Source organism: Aristolochia californica, unplaced genomic scaffold, assembly GCF_029961685.1.
Source record: "Aristolochia californica isolate CCGP_79_NKW_82.1479 unplaced genomic scaffold, dmAriCali1.0.hap1 SCAF_11, whole genome shotgun sequence".
Taxonomy (NCBI): Eukaryota; Viridiplantae; Streptophyta; class Magnoliopsida; order Piperales; family Aristolochiaceae; genus Aristolochia; species Aristolochia californica.
In genome coordinates, this window is record NW_027181782.1 from 12652013 (window position 1) to 12665392 (window position 13380).

At 36.8% G+C, this 13380-nt stretch overlaps 1 pseudogene; it reads left to right on the plus strand.

Annotated features, from left to right (window-relative positions):
* Positions 1–1230: 1230 nt before the first annotated feature.
* Positions 1231–3010, plus strand: LOC137943630 (pyrophosphate--fructose 6-phosphate 1-phosphotransferase subunit beta-like; annotated as a pseudogene).
* Positions 3011–13380: the final 10370 nt, after the last annotated feature.

Sequence of the window (13380 nt, forward strand, 5' to 3'; positions counted from 1 at the left end):
AAGTACTTAGTTATTAAGTTTATTTAATTTTCAAGTTGAATGTCGTGGAGTGGCATATTTGTAATTGTATACCCTTGAACCCTACTTAAGGGGTGAAAGGAATGGGAAAAAGCAAGTCTTGATTTAGAGTAAACAAGGGATTTGGAGTTCTCCACAATGAGATCTAGGGTGTGCGTTTTCCTAAACAAACCTAAGGATGTGTGTTCTCCTCGAAGAATCTAGGGTTGCAAGTTCACTTTCGAGCTTGGTTACCTCTTCTTCCTCCTTCTCCCCTCCAAATCGTTGTGTGAGATCCGGGACCGTAACAACGTGGTATCAAAGCGGGAACACAATGAGCGATTCTTCATCCCGAGAAAAATCTATACTCAGATCTATTGGGAGAAATAAGCAAATGGGTTTTAGCATTGCATGATAGAATGTTTGAGTAATTAGAAGAGAGATTGCTGGAAATCGTGAAGCGTCATAAAAGAGAGGAAGGTCGCCGTTCCGGAAGATGAACAGTTGTTGTTGTTCGTCGTTCAACCTCAAATTTCGTCAGAACAGCCCGATTTGGGTTCGACCTCAAATCCTAAGTCAGAAGGTTATGGGGCAAAGAGCTCTTCGAAACAGTCCGACAAGCGCCAACCCCATGTTGCTACTCTCGTTCTTGGCCTCCAAGATGGAAATCCGAAGTTAGAGTTTGTTGTAATGTCAAACCGAGAGGAGCCAAGAGGACTGTTCGTCATTCAACCTCAAGGTTCTTCGGAACAGCCCCATTCTGGTTCGTAGGCCATCGACTACCGCCAGCCCCATGCTAAATTTCAGCCACGACTTGCTACTGTTCGCCATCGGAAAAAGGTGAGGCCACGACTTGCTGTTGTTCACCGTCGAAAAAAGGTCAGGTTGGCTTTGGCGAAAGAAGAGACTTTAGGAACGGTGAGTTCCGATTTTAAATTGCAAAACCTCTCACTCTCGCTCTAGGCATCCAAGCGGGAAACCGACTTGAACGATTTTTGGGGTAAGTTTCTGAGACGATTTTCTCCATATTTTGTCTTGTCCTTTCTTAAGTCCCTCGATTTTTTACGAAAAAACTCTACAATGGCGTTGAGGGTGTTTAGTTGGGTTGAGAAACGGAAAGGGTACTCGCATTTGGACAGAGTTCAGGCTTTAGCGTCAGAAATTCGAGGTGGGGATTTTGTGATGACGATTCCTACTATGTTCATAAAATCCTCATAAAAGGTGTTTGAGAGAATGGCGGATAGGAGTATTGTCACTTGGAACTTCATCTTATCATTTTGGCCTGAGATATTTGAGTGTTTAGCCCAATCAAGAAAGCCTGGTTCTGTGGAATGGTCCGAAGATCTGCATGGTAGGAAAGCAATTCGTCTTTCTGGAGAATTTGACAACTTAAATTTCAAACTGACACTTAATACAGCTTGCAAGATATATGCAGAAATGATAGGGAATGTTAGGACTGATGCGCGATCTACAGAAAAATATTATTACTTTGTAAGGCTTATGGGACGTGCGGCCTCACATATCACACTAAAGTGTGTCTTGCAAACACATTCTAATATCACTATTATTGGAGAAGAGGTGGCTGCTAAGAAGCAGAATCTGAAAAATGTGACTAACTACATTACAAATATTATTTTCAAACGAGCTGATCTTGGCTATAACTATGGTGTGATACTTATATCAAAAGGCTTAATTGATGTCATTCCTGAGGTGCAACAACTTATTGCAGAGCTAAATGAGATCCTTGCTCATGATGTTGTTGATGAAGGTGGATTGTGGAAAAACAAACTAAGACATCAATCACAACTGTTTTTTGAATTTTTACCACAAGCAATTCAAAAGCAGAAAGAGATCCTCATGGAAATGTGCAGGCTGCCAAAATAGAAACTGAAAAGATGCTTATCTCGATGGTTGATACTGAGTTGGAGAGAAGAAAGCTGATAAGTCAATATTTAGGACAGTTAAAAGGACAATCCCATTTCTTTGGTTACAAAGGAAGATGTGGGTTGCCTACAAATTTTGATTCCACCTATTTCTATGCATTAGGTTATGCTACAGGTGCCCTTCTTCACTTTTGAAAGACTGACTTAATTTCATCGGTGGCAAACTTGGGTTCTCCAGTTGAACAATGGACTATTGGTGACACTGCATTGACTTCACTTATGGATGTGGAGAGGAGACATGGTAAGTTCAAGTCTGTTATCAAGAAGGCCATAGTGGAGCTTGGTGCATGTATCAGTAAGTTCCTATTTTGCGTTATTCATAAGCAGATAAATGCCATAGAGTGAATGGTTGGGTTAAGTACTAGAATTATTTCTGTTTTTTCATAGTGATGCAACTTCTAGATTTGAGGATCACTTGCAAATTTTAGAGTTGTCTGATATTGTCATTTTGACTGTTGCCTACAAACCAGTGTTGACCATACAATCAATTCTGGAAGAGTGTGAAATTATGAACCTGTGTGGTGCACATATTTCTCTGAGTCCCTGGGTTCCATACCTTAGTGCATCACTCGGTGTCATCTATATCCTTGTAAAACCTTCTCAGAAGAATTCTAGCGACATTGCTGCTTCCAAATCAGACCTCAATCATATTGGTCTGCGGATGGAGAACATATTGGTTCAGCAACTTGGAATTGCCAGAAGGGGTACCCTATCCATGGAGTCCACAACCTTACTGCTGAGGCTGCTTGTGGGTTTCACAAGGATCTACAAATGGGTGCTACTAAGGCCATCGTTCAATATGAAAGCAAAATTGATCCTAAGGTGGAGATCTCAATTGGTACACTAGCTTTTCAACCAGCTGAAGCTCCCCATTTTACTGCAAAACCACAATCTGATGCTGATTGTGAGAACATACTCAGGATCCTCTCTTCTGTTGGGTTGGCGCAACACAATCCAGAACTTCGTCTGAAGAAGCAGCCTTATGCACTACGGTATCCGATGGACGATATTGATAAGGGAGAGCTTCATGTGGTAATTGAGGGTACACTGGCAGAACTTGGGGCAGATAGTAGTAATTATCAATCAGTCCAATCCTGTTTGGATTCCAAAAATAGGAGTGGTGTCTCAAATGGAACTTGTCCAACCATTGATATGTCGGGTGTCTAAGGTTGCTACCCTGTTTCATGACATACCTGTCAAAGCCCTTAGGGTGGATACGCCAGATTTTCTTGGAGAAGGTAATTGTGTTTTGTCAGAGATAATAACTCCACAAGGTACAAGTTTAACCCTCCATCTTCATGGGAGCACTTTGGTACATGATGGTGTCCAGTACATGGGAACACTTACAGTCCATGCTGATGCAATAGTTGCCTCAAGGAAAGTTGTAGAAGTGAAGATGCAGCTTTTGACAGCAATGGAGAATCCTCGGACTGCTACACTGAAGATGATGAGATCAGTAACCCAACATTCTCGAGATGCTAATAATGCCTGTATAAGAGGTAATCACTTTTCTACTTAGCAAGCAGCCTTCCCTCAAGGCCCGAGAGGAATTGTTAGTTACAGAGGAGTTGAATCGATAGGCAGCTAAAACAATTTTATGTCATGAACAGGGTGTTGTCCATTCTTGTGCGATTTGTAGAGTCACCACATTTTAGTCCTTCATTTTTGTCACTTTTCGCAATTGTCAGTTTATTCACACATTGGTTTCAGAAGATTATGGTGAAACGACTTGTTGACCAGTCATGGTATATTTCCGACCAGAAATGCCTACCGGTTGCCAAAGTGGAGCAGGTGCTAGGTTTAGACTGTGGGTTGACCAACCCTGTTGTTTGGATGCTTAACCATATGGTTCTTTGCTGTAGAGGGTGATGCTAGTAAAAAAAAAATTGCTTTTTCAGGTGGAACATACGGACAACGGGTCGTCCAGTAGGTTGGCACAGATGTCGCGGATGCTACTTGGGAAGATGTGGAGACGTTCGGCAAGCCTACCCAACCTTCGAGCTTGAGGTCAAGCTCATTCTCCAGGGGGTGTAATGTTATGAACTCAATAGTAGACTGAGTCATTCGGAGGTGCCATGGTTGAGTCAATTACTTAGTAATTAAATTGCTTAGTCAGTAAGTTACTTAGTTATTAATTTACTTAGTCAGTAAGTTAAGTCAACTATTTAGTCATTAAGCTACTTAGTTATTAAGTTAAATCATTAAGTTTATTTAATTTTCAAGTTGAATGTCATGGAGGGGCATAACTATAATTTTGTACTCTTGAACCCTACTTAAGGGGTGAAAGGAATGGGAAAAAACAAGTCTTGATTTAGAGTAAACAAGGGATTTGGAGTTCTCCGCAACGAGCTCTAGGGTGTGCGTTCTCCTAAATTAACCTAAGGAGATGTATTCTCCTCAAAGAACCTAGGGTTGCAAGTTCCCATTTGAGCTTGGTTATCTCCTCCACTTTATCTCCTCCTAATCGATGTGTGAGATCCGGGACCGTAACAGATTGTCAAAAATTTATTTGCTTTGTTCGGGAATATTTACTATTGATTCTCCAAGAATATCTCCACAGCTGGTTTTCAGAAACTCCTCGCTCGTCTTCATCACCGCTAAGCAGTCTGACATTAACAAAGGAATTCTCTGCAAATTCATATCATTGTCGTTGTTGCCTCTTCTGGATTTTTCTACTATCTTCAAAAATATTACAACAGATAATTCAGAAACTCCTCCTTCGCCGGGTCGTCTCCTTGCTGGCATCAGATTCCAAAGATGTTTCTTATTTTGGAAAATTTATTCACCTTTACTGTTACTTCTTAACTGCTGATTTCTGGAAGTTATTAGGGGACCTTTCCATACTGAGTTCATCACCAGCTTTAGAGGAAGATGACTCAGCGGTGTGTTTGCTTTTGCTCGCTGGGAGGAGAGGTTTCTATTTCTAACCCACGTTGAAATCCGTAATAGTAAATTCTAATTTAGAATTTATAACATGTTAGAATATTAGGATTGAAAACATACCTGGATCCATTCCGTAAATTTCGCCTTCTGATGCGGAATCTCTATGACGAACGATAAGAACAGATATGATCTTCCTCAACTAAATCGCCTTATTCCTCAATGGGACCTTCGTCTCTCTTCCGGATGGGGAGAAGGCAAACTGTGTGTGATTTAATATATTGGGGACCATAACCATGTTGTGTCACTTTATATAGGTTTCCCATAATTCCCTATGGTATCCACTCAATTGGCCCATTCCTTAATGGGCTTAACAAAATTAGATCACTTAATTTCAGCCCATTCCATTAATAATAGAAAATATAATTGCATAATAAATATGTTACCCAAATTAGAATAGGAAATGTGAATTTCCTAACAACCCGAAGTTGCTCTCTGGTTTTCCCTATTTGGAAGAGGGGAAGAAGACGACATTGCTTCTCTTCATCGACAATTATGTTTCTCTTCTGGAGGCCGAAGATGACAATCACTTATTCCGTGAGCTATCTGCCATCTTCCGTTTCTGGCTCTCGCTGGTTCATCATCGGCTATCCTCCCTGGTTTGTTGTTGTCCCGAGCTGTTTGGTGCCACAGGGAGGAAGATGATGAAAAATAAAAATGCCTAAGTTAGGAATATTAAATGTACGGTGGTTCTAAGTCTCGCACCGGGCTGCTCCTGTTCTGACCCAACCCAAACCGGGCCGAGTTCACCCAACGACCCTACTGACCCGAGGATCGTTTATTGCTTCAGTTCCTTACCGAGTCAACTTGGATCGAGTCAACACGGTTCAGGTCAACTTGACTCGACCCACTTATTTTTTGTCTCGGTTATATGTGTTCAGGTCCCGAGTTCTATTTATATTTCTTCCACGACTTGGCTGTAATGATTTACTATTTGACTCTTCATGACTCAATTCTCATTCTACAACTGGATTATTAACTTGGATTATTACTTGGTTCCAACATACTATTTGGTGCAACTTCCTTATTTACCGATGGACTCGCTGCGAATTATTTCATGTGTCCTTATTACTCTTTAAGGATTTTCATTATTTACCAATTATCTACTGCTATACTACTGCAAATTTGGTACATGTTATTTGGAAATTGGCCCATTTTCGCTACTGCTATTGTGTCTTTTTTATTGAGACATTATTTCTGAAGAAGAACCCCTTAGTTGCTTGCCTTAGGTTCATTATTTGCTTACTATTGTCGGCATTGGTTTGTTTGATGCGGAATTTGAATTTCTTAGAAAATAAAGCGCATGGTGGCCTCAACATCTTATCTTCCTCTTTACCATTACCCATTGGTTATTTGGCAGCCTTTCTCCTACCATCCTTTATTTGACTTTCACATACCCCTTTGGGCCAACCCCTTGTGGGTGTTTTATCGTCGTCTTGTGAATGGCATGCATTACTCACTTCTCACCCATTCCTACCTTTGTGAGTCGGTCCCTAGGTTGGGACACCATGATGGACGAACTTATTACTACATCTATGTTATTTGGTTCAAGCTGAGATCATTGCCATTACATCCCAGCTTGAGGGGGTGAAGTATAAGAAGAAGTACAAGAAAGAGGTATTTTATTCCATATGTTGAGATAAGTTTTATGTAACTAATATATTCACGAAAGGGGTAGCACAAAAGATGAAGTTTTTGCATCTATGAAGAATTGTATTTGTGAAGAATTTTTTCAGCAAAAGAAAATTGAAGACTAAGAATCCTTTTCATTGCAAGTTGAAGTTATAAACTCCAGCTTGAGGGGGAGTGTTGAAGAGTAAACATGGAAGAGTCTTACATAACTCTCACAATAAGAAGTCTTACAAAGCCAAAATTATTATGAAAACAGGTCTCACAAAAAGAGTTTCAGTTTGAAGGTATTTTAGTTATGTTAGTCTTCTATTTATGTTGAGTTATTTAATTATACTAGGACTTATCTTTAAGTGTTAGAGTTTGGGTGTAATTGGGGTAAGGGTAGTTTAATTGTAATTGGACTCTACTACTTTCCTATATTATAAATAGGGGTTCATGTACTTTGATCACATCAAGTCAATGAAGTTTTTTCTCTTTTCCATAAATTCAACAACTTTCATAGAGTAGTGTAGGTCAGCCTACTTCAAGAAAATATCAATTTTTTCTTTCAGCTACACTATTTTGTTGAGGGGTGTAGGCATAAGATGTTTGATAAATAATGTCATTATCATGACAAAAAGATTGAAATTCTTTGGTGTTATCTGATCAAAACACTTGTATTTTTTTTTCCAAACTTAGTAGACATCTTAGCATGAAAAGATTTAAAGATGGAGAAAATTTCAGATCATTCATTAAAAACAAAAAGTCATGTGCCACGAGTAAAGTCATCAACAAAGGTGATAAATTATGTTTGAGATATGTTTGAGACGCTTAAGGTTCCCCATACATCTGAATGTATTAATGAAAAAAGGAGCAACACCTTTAATTTCAGTTTGAGGAGAATATGTTGTCCTCTAGTGTTTGCTCAATTGACAGAATTCACAATTGAAAGTTGGTAAAGTTTTGAAGGATGGAAGTAAGAGCTGAAGCGATGTAGTGGATAAATGACCAAGTCGGTTGTGCCATAACGGTTATGCCTCTATCGAAGACGTGGCAATCACAATGACTAGAGGCAGTTCAAGTAATAGAAGCCCCTTGTTCATGGCCGCCACCAATCACCTGCTTCATTATGAGACCCTAGAAGACACAAGAAGAAGTTGAGAAGGTGATGGAGCAATTAAAATGCTTGGTTAACTAGCTAACATATAACAAGTTTAAAAGTAATTGAGGGACAAATAAAACATCGGTAAGTAGAAGAGATGGTGTAACAAGGGAGGATCCCTTCCCAAGAACTTTGGTTTTGGATCCATCAGCAATGGTAACAAACTTACTTAGTAGATATGGAGATATAGAATGTAACAAATTCTTATTACCTACAAGATGCTCGAAGGCTCTTGAGTCGATAATCCAGGATGAAGAGGAGGAAGTGGTAGAAATCATACTTGAAGCAGTAGTGGCTGCAACAGTAGTGGAAGGTACTGGAGAAGATGGATGAGATACCCTCAATGTTTTCATCTTCTGAAAGAGGACATAATCAACATCAGTTAGAGTATGCTTTCCTCATTGTGACTCAGATTGGGCAATATGTTTCTCATTCTAAACCGAGGTTTGGTTGGTAGTGACCCAATCTGGTTTGCCATGAAGCTTCCAGCAAGTTTGCACCAGATGGTTTAGTCCACCAGAGTGAGTGCATAACCGGTTGTCTGATCTTGAATGACTAGAACCATTCCTACCTCCTCTTGGTCGGCCTCTATAATTTCTACCACGGGCTCAAGTGGTAGAAGATGTACCCCTATTTCATGAGTACATAGCAGATGATACCTCAATATGAGAGGTGGAGTAAGTCTGGTATTTGAAGTAGAGTTGCACTGATGTCATCGAATGAATACAACTTGAAGCAAGTGTCCCATATTTGTCTTGCGGTCTCAAAGTGAACAACATTATTAGCCACATGTTACTCCATGCTATTAATGAGCCAAATAATGACAAGTGTGTCATTGTTAAGCCATTTGACATGGAACTATCGTCTTCATCTATGGGTGGAGATGGTTTAGACAAATGTCCTAAGAGATCTAGTGATAAGGAATCTCTTAACCGAATGAGCCCAACTCAAATAGTTTGATAACCCTCGCAAGAGTATTGTGGTAGTCTTTAGCAAATCAATTTTACCACTCATATTCACATAATCTTCACTCGCCACTAGGAAATATTCAAGAACATTTGGTTTATCAAGTTGAACTAAACCAATTGACCCAACCGAGAAGAGAAGAAGAACCAAGCCAAAAAAACCGAGCCAAGTACAGATTTCAAACCAAACCAAGCACATAATATCTGATTTTTTAAAACTCTTCATCTCATCCAAATCTTGTAAAATTGATTCACAATATTTATTAATTAAGAAGGAATTATACTAGCAAGAGAAATCTCAAGAGATGCTTGACAACTTAGAAGATCTTCTTAATGAAGGAAACTTCCCCTCAATGGCACTTGTGCCAACTAGCAAAATAATATCACAATCTTTGACTTGCCTTTTGCTTTCCTAAATGATTTAGAAAAAAATTCCAGAGAATAAATCAATAGAGGAAGCCTTAAAATAGTTCAATCACAGCAAGATACGATCACGATCTTCAAGGGCGCCAACTTTATGGTGGAAAGAAACTTTCCTTCTCTGCAAGTGTGCCTGATTTATGATTGAAAGCACAGGCAAAACTTATCTTTTCTCCTTGATTTTTTTAATTAAGATACTCCAGAGTGTAACACCACCAATGGAAGATATAAAGGATAAAAAAAATCATGCAATAATATGGCAGCGCCATTTTCAAAAACAAGTTCTCTCGGTAACTAGAAAATCAACCTCTATCGAGCTCTTTAAAGAGTATAACATGCAAACAGCAATATAAACTGGTCTTGAACGAATTTAATCATACACTGATCATGATAATCCTCATATACATGAAGAGGACAAGAAAAAATTCATCCAATATATGTTTTTCTAAGAGAGAAAATCAAACTTGTGATAATCCAATATAAGCTCAAACTGAACCTTCTTTTGCATGAAAAATAAACCAAGTTCAAGACATTTTCATGCATGAGATGAACCGTTAATCTTTTATCCAAAGGAGTAGCAATCAGTAAACCTCTTGATAAGATCAAGACATTATAAAAAATACCTCATGAAGGAGAAAAAAGTATCTTATCTTCTTGCCAAGTCTTTGCTTAACCAACTCAAATACATGAAGTTTGATAAAAAAAACTTCTTAATCACGACCTTAATGTCGAGATCCTAAACCCAGTGCTCCGATACCATGTTTTATTTAGGATCCCATGATAAGGTCCTCAAGAGGAAGGTGAGAGAGAGATGAGAGGAAGAAGAAGAGGAGAAGAAAGGAGAGAAAGAAGGAAGAGAAGAGGGAAGAAAAGAAAAGGTTATAGGGAGATGGAGATTGAGAGAGCTTGGGAGAAGAGAGAAAGGCTAGGGACGAATTTGAGAGAAGAGGGGAAGTCTTGATCCTCTACCCCTCAACCTTGAGCCTCTATTTATAGTTTATGAGAGGGTGTTACAATGTCTACAATGCCCTTAGGGCTATAAGCTTTTAAAAGGAAAAGACATAAGTAGACTTACAACATCTTACATAATTACTGCTTTGTACAATCCTTTTGAGAGGAGCACTTATTTACCCTTTTATGCCACCTCCTTGACGTGGGCATGCATATTACCATGATACCATTTGAGGTATCTTCCAACATAAGAGGATAGCTAGCAAAATCTTGATTATTACGTAAAAGTTTATTTTGAAGCATAGGACATGCTTTGCTTTCTAAAACCATGATTTTCAAGTTTATTCAAATGTTTTATAACCTTTGATTCACTTAGATTTGGCCTAAATCATGCTTAAAGCTTATTTATGTATACTGCCAATATGAATGATTGATTATTCACTTAGCCGTATGCTCGATCATCTCTATAAACAACTGGGCAGAAATTACATAGCTTAATGGATCATACAAAATGTTGGTAGACATGAAGTACAAAGCATGGTTGATCATCCTGGGGGCATGATTGATCATCCAAACTCCTATCAAGCAAGTTTATGAAGAATGATCAATCAAGGGTATAAAACATGATCCATCAACTTGATTTATAAAGTTTTCAAAATGGATGATTGATGGAATGGATCAATGAAAAGAAATGATTGATCAAACTTATGTAGCTTTTGTACAACGATCACAAAAAAAAAACTTATAAATAGATATCCAACTTGTACTTTAGCAAGTAATGAAAATGAATTGGCATATCTAAATTTTGAAGATAGATTATTTTGCCTAAACTTTTGATTTTACTTTTTGCATAAGAAAAATCCAAATTTGCCACAACTTTCCAAAATCTTTGTACATCTTCTTGGCATTCCCAGTTCCATCAAGCCCCACATACTTCATTCCTTGTGCTTTAAGATTGGAAGTTTGGAACTCACTAGGGAAGGATGTCTATATAAAAGAAGTGTAAGTTTCATTTTCTCTTTTGTATTTTTAGTTTCTTTTGAAAGAAGTTTTCTCGAAGTTTGAATTTATAAGAGAAGGGCCTACTATAGTCATAATCTAGTTTTATAAAAATCTCTTTCGAGGAGATTGAAATAGTGTAATTGGGTATTACATTTGGTTTACAGAAAACCAAATTTTATTTTTATAAATTTTGTGAGTAGAGTAAAATACTAATTTTTTCCTGAGCAAAGATTCTTGGACGGTGAATTAAAGGAACACTGAAAATTTTTTTATCTTTTTTACTTCTTTGTAGTTGTGTGCATGTGCTTACACTTTTGCTTATTCACATGTTCTTAATTCCACCTTAAGCAATTTTTATTCTCAATTTAGCCCATTTTGAGATGCCACCTAGGCCAACTATAAGTTCTTCAAAAAACCTTTGCTCTCACCATCTTTTGTACTTTAGTGTGAGATTATACTAATAAAAAATATTTAAAATGTGAATTAGAAAATTATCTTTTAACCAAAAATTTCTAGTGTTTGTCCAGGTTTTAAAAGATTGAAGAATTTTTACTCTAATTCCTCTTATTCCACAAAAAAAAGTTGAAGGAGATAAAAATTGAACTGTAATGTAAAATAACATAAAGAATAAATTGAGAAGGTATAAATGCCAAAAAAAAGGGGTCAAAAGGAATTTATTTTATCACGGTTTTCAATTGAGAAAATTGGTCAAAGAAAAAAATGATTTTTCTTCACTTTTTCCAATAAATTTTTTATCTTAATAATTAAAAAGCATAGAACTTGTTTCAGAATCGAAGACTTTTATGAAATTTGGAGCTTAATTATGTTTTTCAAATGCCTTTGAAATCATAAGAAAACTTTTGGATTTTCTAAGAAAATATCAAAAGAAATGAATAAGACAATAACCACTTGACTACTAAGTTGTTAATGGAAAAAGTTTTCACTCATTACTAATTGTATCAAGTCAGTAAAAATGGTGAGAATAATTAACAAAAAAATGAATCAAAACAATTAACAAGGGTAAAAAAGGTAAATTTGGCCAAGCATAACATTTTAAAAATCTTGGGAAATGACAGCAATTACAATTTGTCGATGGGTGAGATTGATTTTAAAGTTTTCTAGGACGTATAAGTAATTAAATCTGAAATTAATCAATTATTGAAGCCTAATGGTTAAGGCTATGTTTGGAACACAAAAAGTTGAGAGAAAAGAAAAGAAAGTGAAAAAGAAAAAGAAAAGAGTTTTATTTTCTCTTGGTTGGATGCCCATGGAAAATGAGAGAGAAAATGGAAGAGAAATGTATGGCCTTTTTGGAACCCACAAAAAAGAAAAAAGAAAAGAAAAGGGGAGATAAAGGTATTTTTTGTTGTTTGACAGCAAACAATCATTGAGAGAAAATCACTCTCTTAGTATAAATTTTCTCTCACAAAATGATGGAATTTGGGGAGAAAATAAAAGAAAAGAAACTTGAGAGGAAATTTTAATCCTCAAAATTTTAAAATCTTACTAATTTGATTTTCTTTTTTATTTTCCACATGTATCCAAACAAAAGAAACTACATGTCTCTTCCATTTCTCTCTCATTTTTCATGGGCATCCGAACAAGATAAAAGAACCTTCTTCTCTTTCTCTTTCTTTTCTCTCCACTTTTTGTGTTCCGAACACAGCTGTAGTTTTTCTTGTTTGGATACACATAAAAAATGAAAAAGAAAAAATAATAATATTTTAAAATTTTGATGATTAAAATTTTCTCACAAGTTTATATTTTTTTTCTTTTTTCCACAAATTCCATCATTTTATCAAAGGAAATTTATTAAAGAAGAGAGAAAGTGATTTTCTCTTTTATTTTCTTTTCTGTCAATAATCTTTACTGGCAAACAACAACAAAAAAATATGTCCTTTTCTTTTCTTTTCTTTTCTGTGGGTTTCATAGAAAATTACAAATTGCAACTAAGTTCCTGAATAACTATGTTTTCACCAATTTACATTGGGCACATCAACACCAAATTGAACTAAATAATACCTAATAATTATCTTAAATAATTCTTAGTATTTGTACTGCCACAAGAAAATAAATATATATGATACTAAATAAAATTTTAAAAAATCTTTTAAGAAACCAAATTCCTTTTAGGATTGAGGGGTGGAGCTAACTTGTGTCGCCTTGGTGAAGGTAGAGTGCAAATTGGTTAGTGAGAGAGGCTCACTTGTCTAAGTAGTTAAATGAACAGAGTTGATATGTATCATCTTAATGAACTACGATTAGATTGAATATTTTGTAGCGAAAAAACGAAAGGCAGCAAAGATTGAGTTGTAGATAAATTAAAGCTTTATGTAGTCAAACCTCCACAGCAACGATGAGTGGATGAAATTAAGACGATCTGTTCGTG